Source organism: Gymnogyps californianus, chromosome 5 (assembly GCF_018139145.2).
Source record: "Gymnogyps californianus isolate 813 chromosome 5, ASM1813914v2, whole genome shotgun sequence".
Classification (NCBI taxonomy): domain Eukaryota; kingdom Metazoa; phylum Chordata; class Aves; order Accipitriformes; family Cathartidae; genus Gymnogyps; species Gymnogyps californianus.
Genome location: NC_059475.1, coordinates 21,089,526 through 21,109,708, shown reverse-complemented (window position 1 = coordinate 21,109,708; position 20,183 = coordinate 21,089,526). Strand labels below are relative to the sequence as shown.

At 44.9% G+C, this 20,183-nt stretch overlaps 1 protein-coding gene across 1 annotated transcript in view; it reads right to left on the bottom strand.

Moving 5' to 3' along the window:
• C5H11orf24 (chromosome 5 C11orf24 homolog) overlaps positions 1-18,265 on the bottom strand; it is a 28,646-nt gene extending 10,381 nt beyond the window's left edge. The window contains exons 1-3 of the mRNA XM_050898060.1: positions 18,250-18,265; positions 17,192-17,314; positions 12,940-13,036 (exon numbers count right to left, since the gene is read on the bottom strand). The gene's annotated coding sequence lies outside the window, so the exon portion shown is untranslated. The remainder of the gene's footprint in view (positions 1-12,939; positions 13,037-17,191; positions 17,315-18,249) is intronic.
• Between the last annotated feature and the right edge of the window lie 1,918 nt (positions 18,266-20,183).

The window sequence follows — 20,183 nt, the reverse complement described above, 5'->3', positions numbered from 1 at the left end:
CTCATGGACGCTATAGGTACCTCACCAAGACATTCAGAGCACCATTTGTCAACCTGCACTCCCACCACATTATGCAGAAATAAGTGCACTTTTTGTAAAGTTCACAAGTCACAGGCAGAGATTCAGCAAGCACTATCCGACCCACAGAAAAAAAGAAAAAAATAAGGGTAAATTTTACATTTCAATGAGAGTCCAGCTTATGTTTGCTGTCCCTTTTCAAGGTAAAAGGCTTACGAGAAGCAATATTTTATAGCCTAAGAAGTGACCCTGAGAATGCACTAGCTGTGCAATAAGGTATGCATTTACTGTTTTAAAGAAAATCGTAAAGAATAACAGCAATGAATACAAACACAGAGCACTCTCTTATTATAGAGGGTTTTTTTCCCTACCTTTACTAATACCTCTGAAGTTACACTAACCAACCCTCAAACAATAAACATCTTCCACTGCATTTTGGAAATGCCAGCATTATATCTATGCATAAATACTATAATTATTAGTATAGTTAAAATCTCAGTCTTTTAGGACAAATAAAACAATCTTAATTAATCTCAACTGACCCAAGAACTACGTGTATTTGTAAGATCAAATGTTGATCACACTCAGTGTCTAGAACCCGTTGCATTAACATAGCTGTCTGTCCCCTATGCACAGAGATGCTTTGTATCCCCAACCACATTAACCCACCAGAAGCCCTTCCCATCACAGCTGACTTTCGTCCCACTTGGTTGCAACAGCTCCAGAGGAAAGCAAAATCCCAGTAAATGCCTCTCACCTCTTCCACAGCACCTGGCAGCCTTTCTGGATTACGCCAGTTAAGGGGGACACGCCAAGCTCAGACACAAGAGGTTTGTCTCCCCTTTCCCTCTCACTAAACACGGTCTCCTCAGGGGACAACTGATAATCCCTCCCCAAAGGTGCTCAATACAAACTTACAAGCTTAAAATAATTTTAAATGTTCTTTAGCCAATTATAAAAATCCCTTTATGAATTGCAGAGTGAGCGTGTCAAGTAGACAAACACAATACACAGACTGTAAGTACAGCAGACAAGCAAACAGTTCATTTCCAAGTCCAGCAAGGGGATAACCAGATGCAGTCGTACCTTAATGCAGTCCAGATGATGCTTGGGATGCTGTATTAAACATCAGAACCTCCAGCTAGGGTTGGGGGTTTTTTTTTTGGCCTCTTCCACATTAGCACAATCCCATACATCCAGAACAAGAGTCGCAATTACTTGCAGATCACTTTTCCTGACTTAACAACTGCCTTTTACAATTACAAGCAATAAGCTTTATTTCTGCCTTCCCATCATGCTTCTAGCCAGTCCCGCATGGCTCCATTTGTACTCAGAGACCCCACTGAGCACCCACCCCACACACCTACATCCCAGAAAAGCACCAGCTAAAGCTTCTTCTCCAGATCATGTTGCTCCCCAGAAGAAACCATCCTCTGGCTGTCAGAGACAACACAAAGGAAGAGATGAACACTACTGTTCCCATCAGAAGTAATTTTGAGAAATCAGGGCAAAATTCACTCTTTGAGCACTACCTTCTCCATCTGTAGAGCATCCCCAAGGAAACTAAAAGCCAAATCAAACCACAAAAGACAGCAACAAATAAAATCTGGGAAAGGACTACACTCTGAAAAGTGCAATGTTTACTTTTACCATCTGTGGCTATAACTCAGCAGGGAACAAGCACGCTGGAAAACCAGAATAACTTTGAGTCAACAACTGAATGACTGATGACTTTGCAATGTACACACACATCCAGAGGGCATCGCCTGCTGGGTTTCAGAAGCGTTCCTCCCTTCTTGCTGATCTCTCTGTGCTTGAGCCAAGGAATTTGTGCAAAAAAAAAATTCAAAGTATTATTTCAAACAACATTGGTTGGGGTGACGTTGCAAGAGCAGAGTGAAGCCTTTGGAATATAAACCCCTTGCCTCCATGCCCTCCCAGCCAGCCTCAGTTGCTCCTGGTTAAGCAGGTGCAAGGTGCATGCAGTGACTGCCCCAAGGCGGAAGGAGAGATGTAGAACTAGACAAAAATACATGGAAAGAGGGAGTGTGCATGTTAGAAATTACAGGTACAAAGTGAGCAAAGTAAATCATTTAGGGCAACACATGCTCCTTTGAGCTGTCATCGAAGAGCCAGCAGTACTGCCCCAAAATTCATACTTACAAGCGTGCATGGACTAGGCATGAAATAAGGTCAAAGAGCTGCAAAGAAATCTTCTATCCTCAGTACAACAACAAAGCAGGGAAAAAAAGGGTGGAATACCTTTTGCAGACAACGATGCTACTCCCATCAAATTGAGAAGACATAAGGCCTGGTTTCAACTTGCAATTGCTGCTAAACACTTCATGTGTTGTCAGCTATCAAACCAAGTGCTATATTTCACTCTTTAGAAAAACAGAATTAAACCAGATTTTGCTAAGGAAAGACAAGCACATCTCATTTTGTGAATTGAGGCTAGAACGCCGGAGTCAGGCAATCTGTGCTGCAATCTTGAGAAGCATTTGGCTTCCCAAGCTTATCTCCAAGGCTTAAGCTGCACACGTGGACAGGTCTGGAGACAGAAGGGGCAGCACCAGGGCACATGAGGCTGACCCACTGTCAGCTGAGCATGACCAGATGAAGTTATATCATTCTGTGAACAGCAGCTTTAGAGCCATTAAGTTCCTTTGGCTCCCAAAGTTAATGACAAGTTACAAAGCTGTTTCTACAAAATGTCACGTGCTATCAACAATGAAGGATGAACTGAACAGACATTGTGAAGCAGAGAAGCATTAGAGATTACAGGGGAGGAAATGAATTATGTCGTGGTTTAACCCCAGCCGGCAGCCAAGCACCACGCAGCTGCTCGCTCACTGCCCCCCCACCCCTGGGATGGGGGAGAGAATCAGGAAAAAAAAACCTCGTGAGTTGAGATAAAGACAGTTTAATAGGACAGAAAGGAATGAAAAACAATGATAATGATAATAATAATATGACAGTAGTAATACTAAAAGAATTAAACTATACAAAGCAAGTGGTGCACAATGCAATTGCTCACCACTCGTTGACCGATGCCCAGTTAGTTCCTGAGCCACGATCCCCCTCCCAGCCAACTCCCCCAGTTTATATACTGGCATGATGTCATATGGTATGGAATAGCTCTTTGGCCAGTTTGGGTCAGCTGTCCTGGTGGTGTCCCCTCCCAGCTTCTTGTGCCCCTCCAGCCTTCTTGCTGGCTGGGCATGAGAAGCTGAAAAAATCCTTGACTTAGTATAAACACTACTTAGCAACAACTAAAAACATCAGTGTGTTATCAACATTATTTTCCTACTAAATCCAAAACACAGCACTATACCAGCTACTAGGAAGAAAATTAACTCTGTCCTAGCCGAAACCAGGACAAATTACTAGGTCCCTGGTCTGGACGCCAGTTCCTTTGACTTCCCAAGATGCCTGCACAGTGTGAGGCGTTCCCACTTCCTTAGAAAACCCAGGATACAATGGTCAAAGGTCCATTTGCTGCCCCAATACAGGCTCTCCATACTCCCACCATTTCCCGTATTAAAAAAATGCTCCTCTGGGAGGATGACTGAGGTGGGACGTGCACAGTTCCATACTTTCAGAGGGAGTTCTGAAGGAAAATGTGCCTAGAAATCACTGAGTCTTATCTCATGGATACATCAGCCAGGCTAGGATGGTGACCAACAAGCTGGATCTGATAAACACCTGGGGCTGACATGAGGCCAGCAGAGCATTCGAGGCTGATCTGCTGCAACAGTAGGACACAAGTTACACATGCTCCGAAATGTGATTCAGAGAAGAAACATTGCCAGCTCAGGTCCAGAAGAACATCACTTATATTCCTTCTCCTACCACACAACTCCTACAGAGCATAACACCGCACAGCTGGCCATGTATTACGGAAGAGCTGGCACATCCTTCCACGTTAGCAGGCACACTCCTCACTGCAGCAGGTAGAATAGGGTATTGGATGGACATCGGTTTGGTTTGCTGCTGCCTTTTCCAATGTTTCTCCTGATACATGTCCACAAAAAAAGATTTTAAAAGTCCTACAAAGTCAAAAAGTCCACACAGACTGCATCACACTGGAATCTGTTAAGAACAACAGCCCAATAAGCAAAAACATTTTAATTAGGCAGCCATAAAGTTATACATCTTCTCCTCCCCTAAATATGAACCACCTCCTTCAGTTTGCAGTGTAGTCCTCATCTATGACTGAATGTCCCATCAATCTGCACAACACACACCCCACAGGAAACGTGACTGCAATGCCTACAGCAGCATCTACAAGCTTCGGGGAATGAGCCAAAAGATGCCAACAGCTGCAAATGATGAACTCAAAGGAACAGAGACAGCATCCTTGCTCAGTGCACCCAACACACCCTCTAGATTCACATTTGACCAACTTAGATGGGAGTTATTAAGCCAGAGAACAAGGAATAATCCGATGTCACTGAGCAGACAGCCTCTGAGAAGGCTGCTGTATCCTCTGGAAGACTGGTGTGGAAATGGTGCTTTTTAAAAGAAGTTTGCAGCTGCTAAAGTATTTCCCACTTGCCACATACTACTCTCTGCAAGAAAATTCATTATTCTGCTTATAAATGGCCAAACATAATAGATCAGGACTTTCAAGATGCTCTGCATGAATAGAACAAACACCTTAAAGTCTCTTTCATAGAGCTGGAATGCCAAGTTTTGCTGAGAAACTCTGCAATAACACTTGGACTTGGCCAACACATGAAACTTTCACAAGTATAAAGCACTTCAGGCTCCATGCTGACAAAGGCACGTTATGCTATACAGGGGCTGTGCAAAGCTCACGAGGAACAGCATCTCTGCAAGGTCAACACCACCACGCTCCCACAAAAGGAATGGAAAGCCATTTCCATGCAAGAGGTGGATTAATCGCAGGCTCTGAACAGCAGACCTCATTCACGCAGATATTGAAGTGCTGCATCCTTCAGGTTCAAGATTTTCAGCAACTTGCTCAATCTTCTTTTCCCTACCAGGAATGCAGAGAGGAAGGAGGTTTTAGTGGTTAGAGCCCGTGTCTGACAGTGACACAACCTGAGCTCAGGCTCCTTCCCCCCCTTCCAGCTTCCTGTGGAAGCAATGCAGGGCTACGGATTCACAATCTTTGGCACATTTAGCCGCAGTGGCTTTTGTGGGTGGGGTTTTTTTGTTAGTTTTGTTTTGAATATTACCAGCTTTACCCATCTCCATCTTTCTGTGCCTTGGTTCCCCACCCGTATTCCTCTCTGAGGGCACAAAGCAGACAGCTTATGCATTTGTTACCCCACTAACGAGGACAGCCCACGCTGGCACCATTGAGGCTCCACGGCCATCACACTTTGCCTCTGAGAAAACAAATGTTAAAGCCTAAAACCCCAAAACCAGCATCACCCATCCATCATCCTTTCTCACCCATATTAGTGCCATGTTCTGCAGTTCAGATGGTGAGAAGTACTACTCACTGGGACACTCCTCCTGTGAAAAATGACCAGACAGCTATTTCATTTATGAAAATGTGGCTTGTTTTGGAATATCTGAAACAATCCAGTTGTTTTAATATAAAGAAAAATGAACTGCCAAAGGCTAACTGCATAAAGCTGTGACTGGACAATAAATCTGTCAACAGAAATACCTCCAAGCAATAAAAATGTGCACTATGGCTTAACTGCAACCTTCCCTGGTCTGATCCGCACCCGAAGCAGCTAGCAAATTTTCAGACATGCTGTTGTCTCATGGGAACAGGAGATCATATGCAGGGCATTTCATACCACATGTTTCAAATTAAACAGCTTTCAACAAGACCCTCAAAGGAACCATCCCAGTGGGCTCCCACGTGAACTCTGCAGCCATCAAGCTAATACAGAGCAAAGGAGATCAAGAAGAGTAAAAGGCAAGCTCATGATTTTGGTTTCTCTAAGTGCATGCAGAAGCAGGTATTCTGCAGTGTGGGTGCTTCATGCTTGCTGAGAGATGGCATTAGAAGCTAGAACCAGCACAGTGTACATGCACAGGAATAAATTGTGTCTGAGGTGCTATTAAATTCAAAACTGCCAAGTCTGGAGCTAACAGAGACTTAAACAAGCAGCAACTTTAGCCTGAAGGTACAATTAACCAAGTGTTACTTTTAGAGCAAATAAAACTGCCAATGTGTTAAAGTCTGGTCACCCATCTACCTCCTGCCCTGCAGAATTTTACCACAGTCAGCAATTTCCTAGCAATACAGGTCAAGTTAAATTTCACTGAAGTTGATAGTTTCAGTGCTATCTTTCACTCCAGATATTTCTGAGAAATCATTATGCTCCTCTATAGGTTCGTGTAGCTGTAGTACTCATTTTAGGTGTGTAGAAACAGAGGACACGTCTCCATCCAGAACACAAGTTTCTGCAAGTTTGCTCAGGAATTTAAGCCTGTGCATGGTTTTCAGCAGGGCTATGCACAGCAGTGATGGCACCCTATGTTACAAAAGCATCAGGCAATACTGTGGAGAGCTCAGAAACAGAGAAGAAAGTTCACACAGCGTGGAAACAGCCAAAACATGGTCGCAGTGCAACGACTGAAGGGGAACTTCTGCTCCGTGCTAAAAGAACTGGAAGAAAGGAAAGCATTTTTGGCTATTTCTCCTTTCTGCAAGGAAGTAGGATCTTTGTGCATATCCTGAAATATGGAGAATAAAAAAAAATTTAAAGAAAAAAAATCAAAAGATATGTGCCTCCACCTCTGGTTATCCTCACAAGCAAAACAACTGAAGGCTCCTAGATTATAGAAGGTTTCTTCTTTTTAAGCTAACAACTTCGGTTAAAAAAACAAAGGTAGCTTTATATGGAAGGTCTGCCAGGTGAGATGCAGCCAAAAGGCATTCCAGCTTATCACAATGCAATATGATACTGGAGAGCTTTTCACCATATATATGTTAGCACAAATCAAAAGATTCTTCCCAAACTCTCCAAGCCAGGAAGACATTTATAGCAATACCAAATGAAGGTTGCTGGCACATGCCTCCCTGCTTTGTAATTTTGACAGCTTGAAAGATGTGGAAATCACAGGGCAGGGTGGGTGAGGAAGCTTAGCCAAGTCTATTTTTTCCAAACAAAGACAGAATCAAATGCAGTAGCAGCTCTCCTCATCCTTGCTGGCCTTCCCTGTGGTAGGTTCTTCATAGACAGTAAGTCTTCAAAAGACTTTAAAAGAGGTACTTTGGCCTTTCACACAGAAATCTGTCTTTAGGCTTATAAGGCAAGAGCCAACAGAGCAAATCTCAGCCTAGCAAGGATTAAGTCTCACAAAAATTGTCACGGTACTAAGAAAAGGTGCAGTTACTTTTAACAGAGAAAAGACTTGGCACACTCCACTTTATGGAAGAATCAGCTCCAACCAGGACACTGCGACTACCTCTCTGAGACCAGAAGCCGTGACCGACTTGCGAGTCTTGTTATCTAGCATGGTTAGCCTGCACCTAAAGCTAGCAATAAGCTTTAGTTATCATCAACGAAACACTTGCACAACTTGTTCTTGGCTACAGAACATTTATGTATTTAGCAAAAGCATGAGATAACCTAAAAACACAGCTCTAAGCCTGACGACATTGTATCAGACACCTTTTCATCAGCACAAAGTACATAAATTATTATCCTAATGTCAGTAACCATGAGGACTTTAGAAGGCAGAGTGCAGATAATATTCAGGTGAATGACCATGGAGAAGAAGGGTTCTCTATCAGAAGAGGCTCTGCTCCAGGTCCAGGGTCCCAGTTCAGAGCGATAATGCCAGAGACGCACAGGGAGCATGAGCTTCAGCAGGGCAAGGAGACACCATCTCCCCTACCAGCTGCATCTCAAACAATGCAAGCACACACAGGAGGGTTTAACAAAGCTATTGTAACAGCTCACACTTTAAACTTACTAATTTTCCTGAGAGCCTGGCTGTAACTGAACTGTCAAGTACTTTTAACATTCAGTGGAAGGATCTTCACGAGTTTCATTTGCAAGCGTGGAGAAATTAGAAGCTTCCTCTGCCCTAGAAACCAGCGCTTCTGCCTCCACCAGCTTCCCAACAAAATCCAGCTTCTGTCTCAGCACTCAGCTTCTTGGCCATCTGAGCCACTTTACAGGAGTGCACTTTCACTTCAATTGCCTGAAATTGTATCATGAGGTAAATCTGCCCAAGCAGACAATGGAGCAGAAAAAGTGCCCTGCAGTGAGGATTAGATGTTCACAGCATGGGTTGGGGTTTTTTGGGGTTGTTTTTGGGTTTGGGGTTGTTTGGTTTTTTTATGACAGCCATCTGAAGAGGAATTACACGTCAAATCTTGCTTAGCAAATCCTCTAGCACTGATAGGCCAAGATAGAAAACTCTCTCTTCCCACATATTAACGTCTACAACATCAAACAATCTCTAACCACTTAAACTGCATGCCCACCATTCCAGTCTTTGCTTTTTAAAGGTGCTCCACATTTCCTTCACTTTCCTCCGGCAATAACTTTCCTGGAGAGGAGAGAAAAATACTGAAATAAGTTTGTACATGTATTTTATTTACAAATTCTCTCCTTCATCCAGACATCCTTTATGCAGATGAATCACCATATGAAATCCAGTATTACGGCTGTATGTTCATTGGATGGCATTCACTGTATCTTGCTCAGACTCAACTGTAAATGTGAATGCTTGAGCACACTGTGGGATATACCTAATGAATCACAATTTTGGAACATGTATTTTAACTCCAGAAGGAACCTCTGCAGGTGTAATCTTACTGACTTCAATATGGTTCTGCAAACAAATTTGTCACAAGACTTGCAATAACCTAAGAGCTCATTTAGCAGAAGGGTTTGCAGTTTTCAGTCAACTCTCAGGGGACAGCTTGCCCACTCCACAGTTTGCATTACATCTGTTTCCACTTTCAGAGGGGTCAAAGACCAAGTGGAGAACATACCACCCAGAAAGAACTGCTTGCCAATATTGCCAAAACCTGGGGGGTGGGGGTGGGGAACCAAAACCCACAAAACCTCCCACCTCATCAGCATTTTCTGTTTATTTTATTCTAAAACTCTCTTTCATTCAGATATTCCTTATAAGGATGGGTCATCAGCACCAGAAATCCACTTCTGTTACAGCTGTTTATTCGCTGAATGTATTTCATTGCATCAACACATATCCAGCTTCTAGACATTACAAGATTTGCAAAGCCTAGAAATCCTTGCTCCCTTTGCAACAGACAGAAAAGCAACAAACAGGAATCTATGAATACATTGGATCCAGTCAAAAGCTGTTTTCTAAATAGAAAACAAACCCAACTTCCAGGCTCTTGCTTTTCAAGTCATCTGGTAACAAAAGCCATCTGCATTACAACTTCATTCAGGCCACGGGCTTCTCAAACTCAAGCCACAAGTGTCCCTGAAGAACGTTATCAGCTGTTTCCACGTCAGCATATCTGCCTTAGGCAGCAATTCTTCAAACACACAAAGCATGTGTTCCAACTTTGTACGCAAGAATAAGTCTAGCAGAACTAGTGGAACCTGTGACCTGCATAAAATTAAGTCATGTAACCACTGGCAGGCTCATGCCATTGCATTCCCCTGCTGGCTTCACTGCCCAAAATGTGCCCTCTAGAGCCAGGTATACCCCAGACGTTGTCAGTGATGCATTTCAGCCACAGCACATGCCTACTCCAGCCATCTCAGAGATGGTCACTGCAGCCAGAAAACATGGATCTTGCCATATCTACAACGCAAATATAAACTGTTGGCCATCCCTTGAAAAACACCGTCATAGATGAAGATATAATTGTTCTTGGTGTCAATTATCACCTTGCTTCATGCTTCAGGAAGAGTCAACACAGCTTTTGTAGCAGGAAATTATCTTTCATATCTAAAATCTTTGAGGCTATTCATTATTACACGTGGATTTGTATAAAGGTTTTTGGTGAGGGACTATTTCACAGTTCTAATGCAAACTAAGATGCTGTTCGCTACAAAGAAAGGCTTTTGCATGGACTGATAACTGATTAGAATAGGAAACAAAGAGCAGAAAGTAGCCGGAGGTTTTCACGAGGACAAGTGGCCACCAGTGAAGTTCCAGAGATCTGTGCCAGGGCCTCTACTATTCAATGCACACAAAAGATTTGAAGAGAAAGGGAATAGTGGGAGGATATTGGCTTTTAACTGAACTGCCAGAGGGTCTTACGATACTAAGTGTCAGGGGATGATGTCTCTATCCAACTCTACTGATCACTGTTGAAGACAATACTGTACTAAACAGACCTCTGCTTCTACCTCATGCAGATAGTCTCGTGCACTTAAGGTCCGCTAACATGGCGCAATAAGCTGACTGATGAACAAGTACTACAGCTCTTATTGACCGAATGTCCACTGCACCATTTTTAATAAAGGCCCAGAAGCAGTGCTGTGGACATACAGTTCAGATGACAAAGGCCAGAAACAATTCTAGAGACATTGGAACCTACGCATCACGCAAACTCAGTTTATTTTGCACCAGGTAGCTTGGCCAGAGTTACGACTTCCAGTTAGACATTAAAGAAGTTCTCTGCACAATTTTCACAGAATCACAGAATGGTTGAGGTTGGAAGGGACCTCTGGAGGTCATCTGATCCAATTCTCCTGCTCAAGCAGGGCCACCTATGGCCAGTTGCCCAGTACCAAGTCCAGATGACTTTTGAGTATCTCCAAGGATGGAGACTCCACAACCTTCCTGGGCAACCTGTGCCAGGGCTCAATCACCCTCACAGTGAGAAAATGTTTCCTGATGTTCAGAGGGAATCTCCGGTGTTTCAGTTTGTGCCCATTGCCTCTGGTCCTGTCACTAGGCACCACTGAAAAGAACACTCTCCCTTCAGGTATTTATATACATTGATAACATCCCCCTGAGCCTTCTCTTCTCCATGCTGAGCAGTCCCAGCTCTCTCAGCCTTTCCTCATAGGAGAGTTTCCCAGAACAGAAGTCACACCAATTCAAGAACAGAAGCCTCTACAAATGTAGAAATAAAGACAGTTCATATGGACTGCACTAATGGCCATGTGATACAGCTTAATGTACTGTTAGAAAGAACTATAACCTCCAAGGACATATGCTCCACATCACTATCAGGTGAGAGGTGGTCTTCAGCCATAGCCCTTACACTTCTTGTTCCTAAAGGAACTCTGCATAGCAGTACCACGTTGAGACAACACAGGAGCTGCTGCTCTTGCAAATGAGGCCATTTCCAGGCATGGAAAGCATCTGAGATACATCAGGCTTAGCAGTTCTACATCAGCCTAAGCAAATATTGTAAAGACACTACATCATCTGTATCACAAACCAAGGAAGATACTGCGACTATCCCACAAAAGCCTCGCTACAGAAAGGAACTGGAAAGATTAAATAGGTTTTGCACATTTTGTAAAGCTCTAGATAATCAGGATTCATCAACAAAAACGACTAATGACAAAAAAAAAAAAAACGCTTGAGGAGGGAGCGTTTGCTCTTTTCAAAGCTGGTCTCAAGTTTTCACACTCAGACCAGCTGGTCAGGCCTGTAGTCCCAGCACTTTCCATCATCCTCATGAATGAGATATTTTCCAAACAAAACTTTTTTCAAAAATGAAACCTGGGTATAGAATGTTTTCTTTTAAAGGAGGGAAGCACATTGCTCCTTTTTTAAGTCTCATCAGGTCAAAGAGTGTCAGAAACCCACAGGAAGATTCACAGAAGTTGCTGTGAAATCCTAGTGACAACATCATCTTTCCAGATCAGCTAGGATATGAAGAGTTTTAGAAACGGGAAGAAATAACAACTTAAAAGAAAACTGGTCTCAGCAGAAAAAAAAACCCCATCAGCACAGCTGAGAAAGACAGAAAAAAATGTTTATAGCAATACTTATTATTAAGTTAACAATTAGACCAGCACCCATTTACTGCGGGTAGAGATCTAGGGAGCAAATGCTTTTTGCTTGGACATGGAGAATTTCAACTTATCACTGGGCATCTCTCACCCATCAGAAACTCCCATCCTTAACCCCCTTAATAAGCCAATCTCCTGGTTATCTTATGGCAAAAAAATTAGAGAGCTTCTTTTCCACCATGCTCTCCTTTTTTAACTAGATATGGGAACTTAAGTCCAGATGCTACTGCCAGCAAAAAGACATGCTGATGATGTAAAGTTTCATCAAAAGGATGACGATGTAAAAGAGCTTTGCTGACACAAATACACCAGCCCAATCTTTGTAACACAGGTCAGTCCATAGCATGACAGGGCATGAGTTCGAAAGAGCAGAGCATAGGTAAGATAGACCAACCATCCCTTATCTCAGAGGGTGGAAAAAGAGGCGTGAGAAGAGTGAGCCATTTGTGTATAGCTATAGGAGGAACTGGTCAGAGCTGGAAATGAAAATCAACTCTCTTGAAATCCACTACAAGACAGTCTACTTTTCCTATGAAATCATATATTTAGTAGAGTGCCATCTCAGGAACATCCAGAAATACCTGCTGTGGGGCTTGTCTTTTCTGAAGGAGAGGGGCAAGAGGAGTGTTCCTATAATATAAATCACATACAAATCAAAAATAATCAATAGTAAGATTCAGGGGATGACGTACATTGAGAAATGAGGAAGTGAACGGGTAGCACAAATGCATGAAGTAGCTTGCTCTCCAATTAATGGCTTGCGTGATCTCAAATGGATCCCCAATATTTCCCTTCAACCCGTATGCATTCATAACACTTCTACCTTTATTCCCTGTTCTTCAATTTATTCCCAGTTCATGAATAGGGATGAATTTTGCTCTCACCCATCCGCACATGCTCAGTTCCTGCTGACTTCTACAAAATTTCCCTCTACTAATGGACTTGTTTCACAGCAGTTTCAAGTCTGTCCAGAGGGAGCAAAAGAAAAAAAAAAGAAATTTTGAGTGTAGAAACTTACCAGGTAAACACTCGAAACCGTTTTCTTGTTGTCAGGAATTATTGCGCCTTTAGGGGAAGCAAAAGCCAATAAAAGCCTGGATACAGTAGGACTACAGCTGAAAGCATAGAAAAAAAATGTGTAAAATATTATTGTATGCAACCAGAGAGCTACTTCTCTGAGACTGTCAAAGCATTTTCACAGAGAGATGGAAGATTGGAAAGATTTATTGTGCTTTTTAATACAGAGAAGCCAAACAAAGAAAGATAGAGAAGACGACTCAGCAAAAGAACATGCTTAATCCTATTAAAATTAATGAGATTTCATCCTGGTCTCCACACACAAGTTGTATTGGAAGTTTAACTTAAGTAGATTTAAACCAAGATTTAGTTAAAGTGCTGCAAAGTCTCCCCAAACCAAACAAATACAAATCCAACACAAATATACATGCAAATTCAATCAAATCACTTTTCTCCCCCCCCCCCCCCCCTTTAATAAAACAAATCTAAAACCAGTACACCTTCTCTATCTGAAGTATGCACTCAAGTATTTTGCTGAACTATTGCATAAGCACTTCTCCAGGCCTGGCACCAAGTCAGCTGGAGCTCAGGGAAGGCGATCCCAACACCCTCCTGGACAGTCAGAGGCAAGAGGGTCATTGTTGGCAGAAGCAGTGATGGTTGTAAAGAGGACTTGTTGAATGTCTCAATAAATAAAAAAATGGCACTTGTACACAGACAATCTCCCCTTCCCTCTCCGTGTATTTAGGGAATAACAGAGGTAGCTATGGGGGCTTGGACACTCCATAGCCACATCTGCAGAGCACAATTTAGTTGTCCTTTAGGGGACACAGCTCAACTGAGACTCTCCAAGCAAAGGTGACAGGAGCTGTGGCGATGTACAGAGATAATCCGGGCATGCAACTGCAACTCGCACCAACTGCGCAGACCTAACTTCCTGCTCAAATGGAGGACCTGGCTGGTTCCTCAAGCAGGTGCAAGATGTACAGATGGACTGTGGGTCCTGCCACATGCATTGGGGGATGGTCCAGCTGGCTGCAAATAAACAAGTACCCGTAACCCTGGCTCTCTGCCCTCTGTTTCTTTCTTCATACCACATTGTCCTACAAGAAAAAACAAACAAACAAGCACCCAATGTGCTTTCCAAGTGGTTGACAAGTTATAACGTGAACTGGGAGGAAACGATGTGATGGAAAATCCAGATTCACACACCGTCATTCCAGAGATGTCACGTTCTGCAAAGTGCATTTGAAGACTAGCTCTTCCACCATGGTGATGCAGCCATCGGGGACCACGTTTCAGTCCCGTCCTGTCTGATGACACCGCACAGCACCAACTCAGTGTCAGTGCAGTAGCACCCCCACCTCTCAGCACTGAAACTCAAGATCTGATCCTTGAGGCCAAGCCCGCAATGACAAAGAAAAACAGTGCCGGCAAAGGCAATGGAAGACTGCCGGAAGTTTTGGCACCTATGCTGATCAACATTCAAAATTGCCCAGAGGAAACTTCATTTCAGTGATAATCACAATAACAGCACAGCAGAGCCACCAGCTAAATGCAGGGGTTCCACAAATACACCTGAAGAACCAAAGCAATGAGGAAGCCAGACAGCACAACAGCAAGCAGCCAAGTGCTGCTCTACACACCAGCAAGGTAAGCATGTGGTTCCACTGAGCATTAAAACTCACTTCTGCAGTTCTTGCCACTTGCTTTTGTTGGATAAGTTGTTCACAGGAACATGCAGCAATGTCCATGCAGACATTCGTTCAAGAAGGGGGTCCCTGTACTACGCTGGAGATATGCTGTCCTTTCCTGGATGAATTGCTGTACCACAGGCACCCTGGGCGCCTTACCTGCATGGCAACCTCCTTCGATTGCCAGCAGCCAAAAGCTGGAGGAGCTGTGAATGACATTTCCAAACTGCACAACCAGCTTCTGCCTGCACTCATTTTCAGCATCACTACTGTCCGTGCAGTACCAGCAGCATCCTTACACCCCAGCTGCCAACTCATAAGCCCCACTGACTCCCCCAAGTGTAAGTTGTAGAAAGGGAACCACAACTTCAGTCCATGGGATCAGAATGGACAGGACAAACGAACATGGTAAGTGCTTGCTGCTGTCCAGAGAGAAAGGGTTCAATCACAGTTTACTTCACAGGACTTCTTGGCTTCCCAGTCAACAGCCCTTTGGGAGTCCTTCCCAGACCCATACGGGCTGGGTATCATTGACAGGTGGGGTATGACAAAGGATTGAAGCCGGGAAGGGAAGCAACCTTGCTGAGCCAGAGCGCACAGTGTCAGATGGCATCCAGCAACAGCACGCACACAGGGATATTGCCCTCCCGGTCCTTTTAAGGGTAGGAGGAAAAAAGCCACAAAGATCATCTAGTCTGGCTCCTGGTGCAGCATAAGCCATGGACTTTCATCCAGCAATTACTGTGCTGGGGGGTGGGGGAGAGGCAGGAAGGGTATCTCATCTACCGCACAAATGAACTTTGTACCAGCTCTGTGTTCATAGCTCCTTCAGAAAGGCATCCAATCCCAATTTAAACACCTCAAAGGGCAAATGGCCAGCTAGTGTGGATCGTCATTGCTCTGCAAGGGAGCCATAGCAATGCACAGCAGCTGAGGATCTACATGCAAGTGCCAGTGAATTGACTGCTTTTTCCTCCGGCTTTCCCAGTGTGTAATTGCTCTTGCTATTAGAAGTTTGTATCAAACACAAAGCAACAATTAAAGGGCAAGGATAAATCTAAAACAGACATTAGCAGTGCCTGAACATGCTTATATGTGGGGTCCAGCGATGAGAGCAGAAACAGGTCAGAACAGATGGATCTGAGCATGGCTGTTCAGCACACACATGCAGGCAATGTAGAAGATCTCCATATGGAGACAAGGGCTGCAAGGAAATGCACGTGCATGACACCTAGCCATCCATGCGACTGCTCTGAGCCATAAGCCCAGCATCACTCAGAACATGCATGTCAGCCAGGATGAAGCAGCCGCTGCGATACACTTGGTCTGTGGGTACGCAGCGGAGGAACAAGTTCATTCCTCCTACATCCAGGTCCCTCGTAATTTTTCACTGCAAATATGTTGGCATAAACTCTTGCTGGATTTGCTTTACAGCACTTTCAGTTTATAAAACTGTGTTCAAGCGTGGATGCGTGGATGATGATACATAGAACATGTGCTTGGTTAACACTATGTGTCAGAGCATGTGGAGACATCAGCAGAACTGTATACTAAAAGTTTCATGGAGAAAAGTTTTATCCATGCCTTTAAAAAAACAAGAAGAGGCAAGAAACTCTACCCAAACAAATCAATTCTTCACAGTTTCTTCAAGCAAAGTTTTGGACATTTCCAGCATGCACTGCTTTAAACAAAAATCTCAATTCCTTAATGTCCCTGCGACATTGTCCCTTGAAAATTTAGTCAGTCGCATACAACTGAAAAAGTCAGCTACTACACTTAAAAGTAGCTACATTACCTAACCATGTAATCCAGGGTATGCAGCCAGACATTTTAAATACATTATCAGGCTTTCAGCATGGATGTTTTTCATCACTGAAGCTTGAAATTTCATTTGCAAATTACTCCCATTGCCTTTGAAAAGTCTATGCAAGGAGACTTCCCTTAGAAGGCAGAGGCTGCAGGTTGCATGGATGTGCCAATTAGAATTTCAATAGCAGATAACCAGACGCAAAGTCTGTTTTCTGGCAGATGGGTTTACAAATCCAGCAGGGAATTTGCAATTAAAACAAAAAATAAAGATGTCTGCACCAACGTGTTAAGAGGCATGTAGTCTGGAATTTCCCCCAGAAAAGTACTAAAGCAATACATGTGTGTATACATACATTATATATATATATGTATAAACTAGAACCAAGCAGCAAACATGCACAGCAAGGGCATTAATCTACTACAGACATGAAAGCTAATAAAAATGGATAGATTCCTTCTAAACTATCCATTACCATGTAATGGACTGCATTAACATATATAGTAGTGGATGATTATGGTAGATAAGTAAGATTAATACAGAAATACATGCACTTTTGAGAGAGAGACATGCGTCTTACAGCCTAGTTTTCAAAACTACTGATCAGCCACAAACCCTCTGAGGTCTAAAGGGCACCAAATGCTCACTATCAGCGAGTTTACCTCATTCAGCAAGGCTGCAACTTAGCTCAAGGCAGGGAGGATCAGTATTTCTATGGGTTTGTTCCTCCAGTAAGCAGTCAGTTAACTCACTTTATCAGGAAACAGGAGTGCTCTTGCATGACCAAGCCTGGCAGGAATTCAGTCAGCTAATGTGTAGGACATCAAGGCACCTTACTTGACAGGATCCTGAGACAGGATTTTTCTTTGCCAATCCTAGAAGACAAAGTTTGGGAGACAGCAGACGGGAAAGTTAAGAGATTCACTGAATCCACCAGAGCAAGACCCACTGCAATAGGATATCCCCACAGGATGGCGTATTTGACAGCTTGGTCAAAGAACAGTATTTATTCTTCCTACCATTTACTGGATTCCAGCTGACACCTTGCTAACATTGCCAAGGGTACAGTTAAACCTTATGAAAATCTTTACTTAGGGTGCGATAAGATGAAAAGATTTCATTATGATACCACACAAAGCAGGATTCCATTTACAAAGGTAATCTCAATTGTACACACTTGACATTATTTATTCAAACACAAGATATTTTTACATATCTGTGATGCCATGCATAAGGGTGATCTACTACAGACACCATATTTTTGAGGTGGTCCATAGGGCCTAAAAATGTTACATTTCAGGCAGTGAATTACTTGCTGAGTCAATCAGCTCTCTTGCCCGTAATGAAACGGAGTTTCCTCCGCTCCCACCTCCCCAAGAACAAAATAATCTGCAAGCACACACACATTGCATTGCAGGGGAGCAACGGGTGAGTGCAAAGCCATCACTTCCACGATTGCTACAGGGGGATTACAACTTATTTGCAAATTTATTTGTAAACTTCTGTGGCAAATTTATTTGCAACTTCTGTGGCAGTTTACGGGAACGGCTCCCGAGTCCCAGCTCCCCGCCCAGGCCGCGGCCACCCGTCCCCGTCCCGCCCGCGGTCCGCAGCGGTTCAAACCGACACCCGCTCCGCGGCGCCCCCCGCCCCAGAGACCCCCGGCACCGCCGCTCACCCGGCACGGCGTCCCCCCGTCCCCGCTCCCCCAGGCCCAGGACGAGCCTCCGCCCGCCCGCCCGCCCTCATGACGTAGCAGAGCCCGGCGGAGGGCACGGCCCCAGGGCAGCGGGCCGGAAGAGGCGCTTACCCCGGCGGAGGCAGCCGCACAGCCGGCGCTAGCGCGGCCCCCACGGGGAACGAGAAGAGAGCCCCGCTACCCAGCACCCCGCCACATGCCACGGCCTCACCCCGCCCCGGACACACCCCCTCCTCCTCTCATTGGTCCGCCCGCCTATGGCCCCGCCCCCTCCCACCCCGGCCGCACCTCCTTCCCTCCTGCCCCGCCCCCTCCGCCCGCGCCGGGGGCGGAGCGTCCCCGTGCGCAGGCTGCGCCTTTCACCCCGGAAGCACCGAGGCGCTGGGGGCAGAGGGTGGGAGGTGGCTACCTGCCCGCGGAAGTGACGTACACCACGGGGGCGGGGTTTGGGCCGCGGTGTAGAGGGTGGGAGCAGCCGGTGGGCACCGGCGGCAGCGGCGGGGTGGGCCGTGCTCGGTGCGGTCGGGTCGGGTCGGGTCGGGTCGGGTCGGGTCGGGTCGGGTCGGGTCGGGTCGGGTGTCGCAACCCGCCTCCGTGGTGCGAAATGCGGGCTCGTGTGGCGGCCGGAGCCAGTCCGCTGGCCCCGCCTGGCCGGAGCGCGAGCTCGGCACCAACCGTCCCCGCGGCTGAGGGCCTGCAGGCCGCCGCCTGCCCGAGCCCCGGTCTGGGCGGCCCGTACCGCCCCCGACTTCTCAGGGAGAGCTTTGCTGCCTTCGCTGCGGACCCGCCGGCCCCTCGCGTGGCTCTGAGCGGCAGCACTGGCCATACTGTCGTTTCTCTACAGTTACGCCAAGCCGTAAATGGCCCCGGCTGCTGTTACTATGTATAAATTACCTTAAATGTGCACCACAGCTTAAGATCCTTGTTTTTTAGAGTTCCGTCTAGGATATGCTGGTGAGAAGCTATAGTCAGGTGAGGTATTTTCATTCTCCTCCTGAATTTTCATAACACGAACTCCAGCATCCACCATCTTCTGCAAGTTGTGGCGCAGCAGCAGGAGTGTCTTTTTGGCAAAGCTCAGGTTAATACCAATGCATTTTGCCCTTGTTTTCTGCAAGCAAACGTCACAGGATTTTTTGCTATGAGTAGACGAACAATGGCTGGATTAGTTGGGTCCAAACTTTCATAATCGCCACCAAGGAGGAAAAATTAGAAAAATGTACAGGCTAACAGCTTCTTGCTACCCTAGACTATGAAAAACACAGATTCCACCATAATCGAGGCATAACTTTTATCATATAATCCCTAAACTATGTAAATCTCTGGTTTACTAGACATGATAGTCAGCTGGCAGCAGCATTGTTTAAGTAGAGAATGCTGCTGAATTAAATATTGAATCAAATAGCAGAAATTAGCTCCTTGTTGATTGTTTTGCTATTTTTAGTGCTGCTGCCTATGCCAAAAGTTTGCCCACCAGTAGCCCACAGCTGCTTGGGGCAAACCCTAGCAGCACTGGAGCTTTGAAGCTTTTATATACCACGTTATGTACATGTATATACAGACACATATATATGTCTGAGCCGCATTCTGAAGCGTGGAGCTGGCACCATGAAATGGCAGAAGGTGCAGCACTTCCTTTAAGCCACGGGTGCCCATTTTAGAGCAAGCACGCTATCATCTGAATTCAGCTCCTTTGGGTTATTTCCAGATCACCCAAAGAAGAGTCATCAAAAAAAGGTGCAGAAAACAGCATTGTGCACACACAAGCGCAGTCCATATTGTGAGATGCTTTACATAGTAATTGTGGCATTGAACAGGTGAAGAAGGAGCCCTTGCTCCTTCAAATCATGTAAGGATTTCAGCTGCTACTGCTAATCTGGCCATAGATGAAAGTGATGTTGAAATCATTCACACATCCCAGTGTAATTTTAGAACATGCAAATTTACTTTATGAAATGAGCAATGAGGAGGAGGAGTTGATACCCTGGTCCATCAGTTAATTAAAAGTAGACAAAATGCAGAGCTGGCCAGCACTCCACATTAAG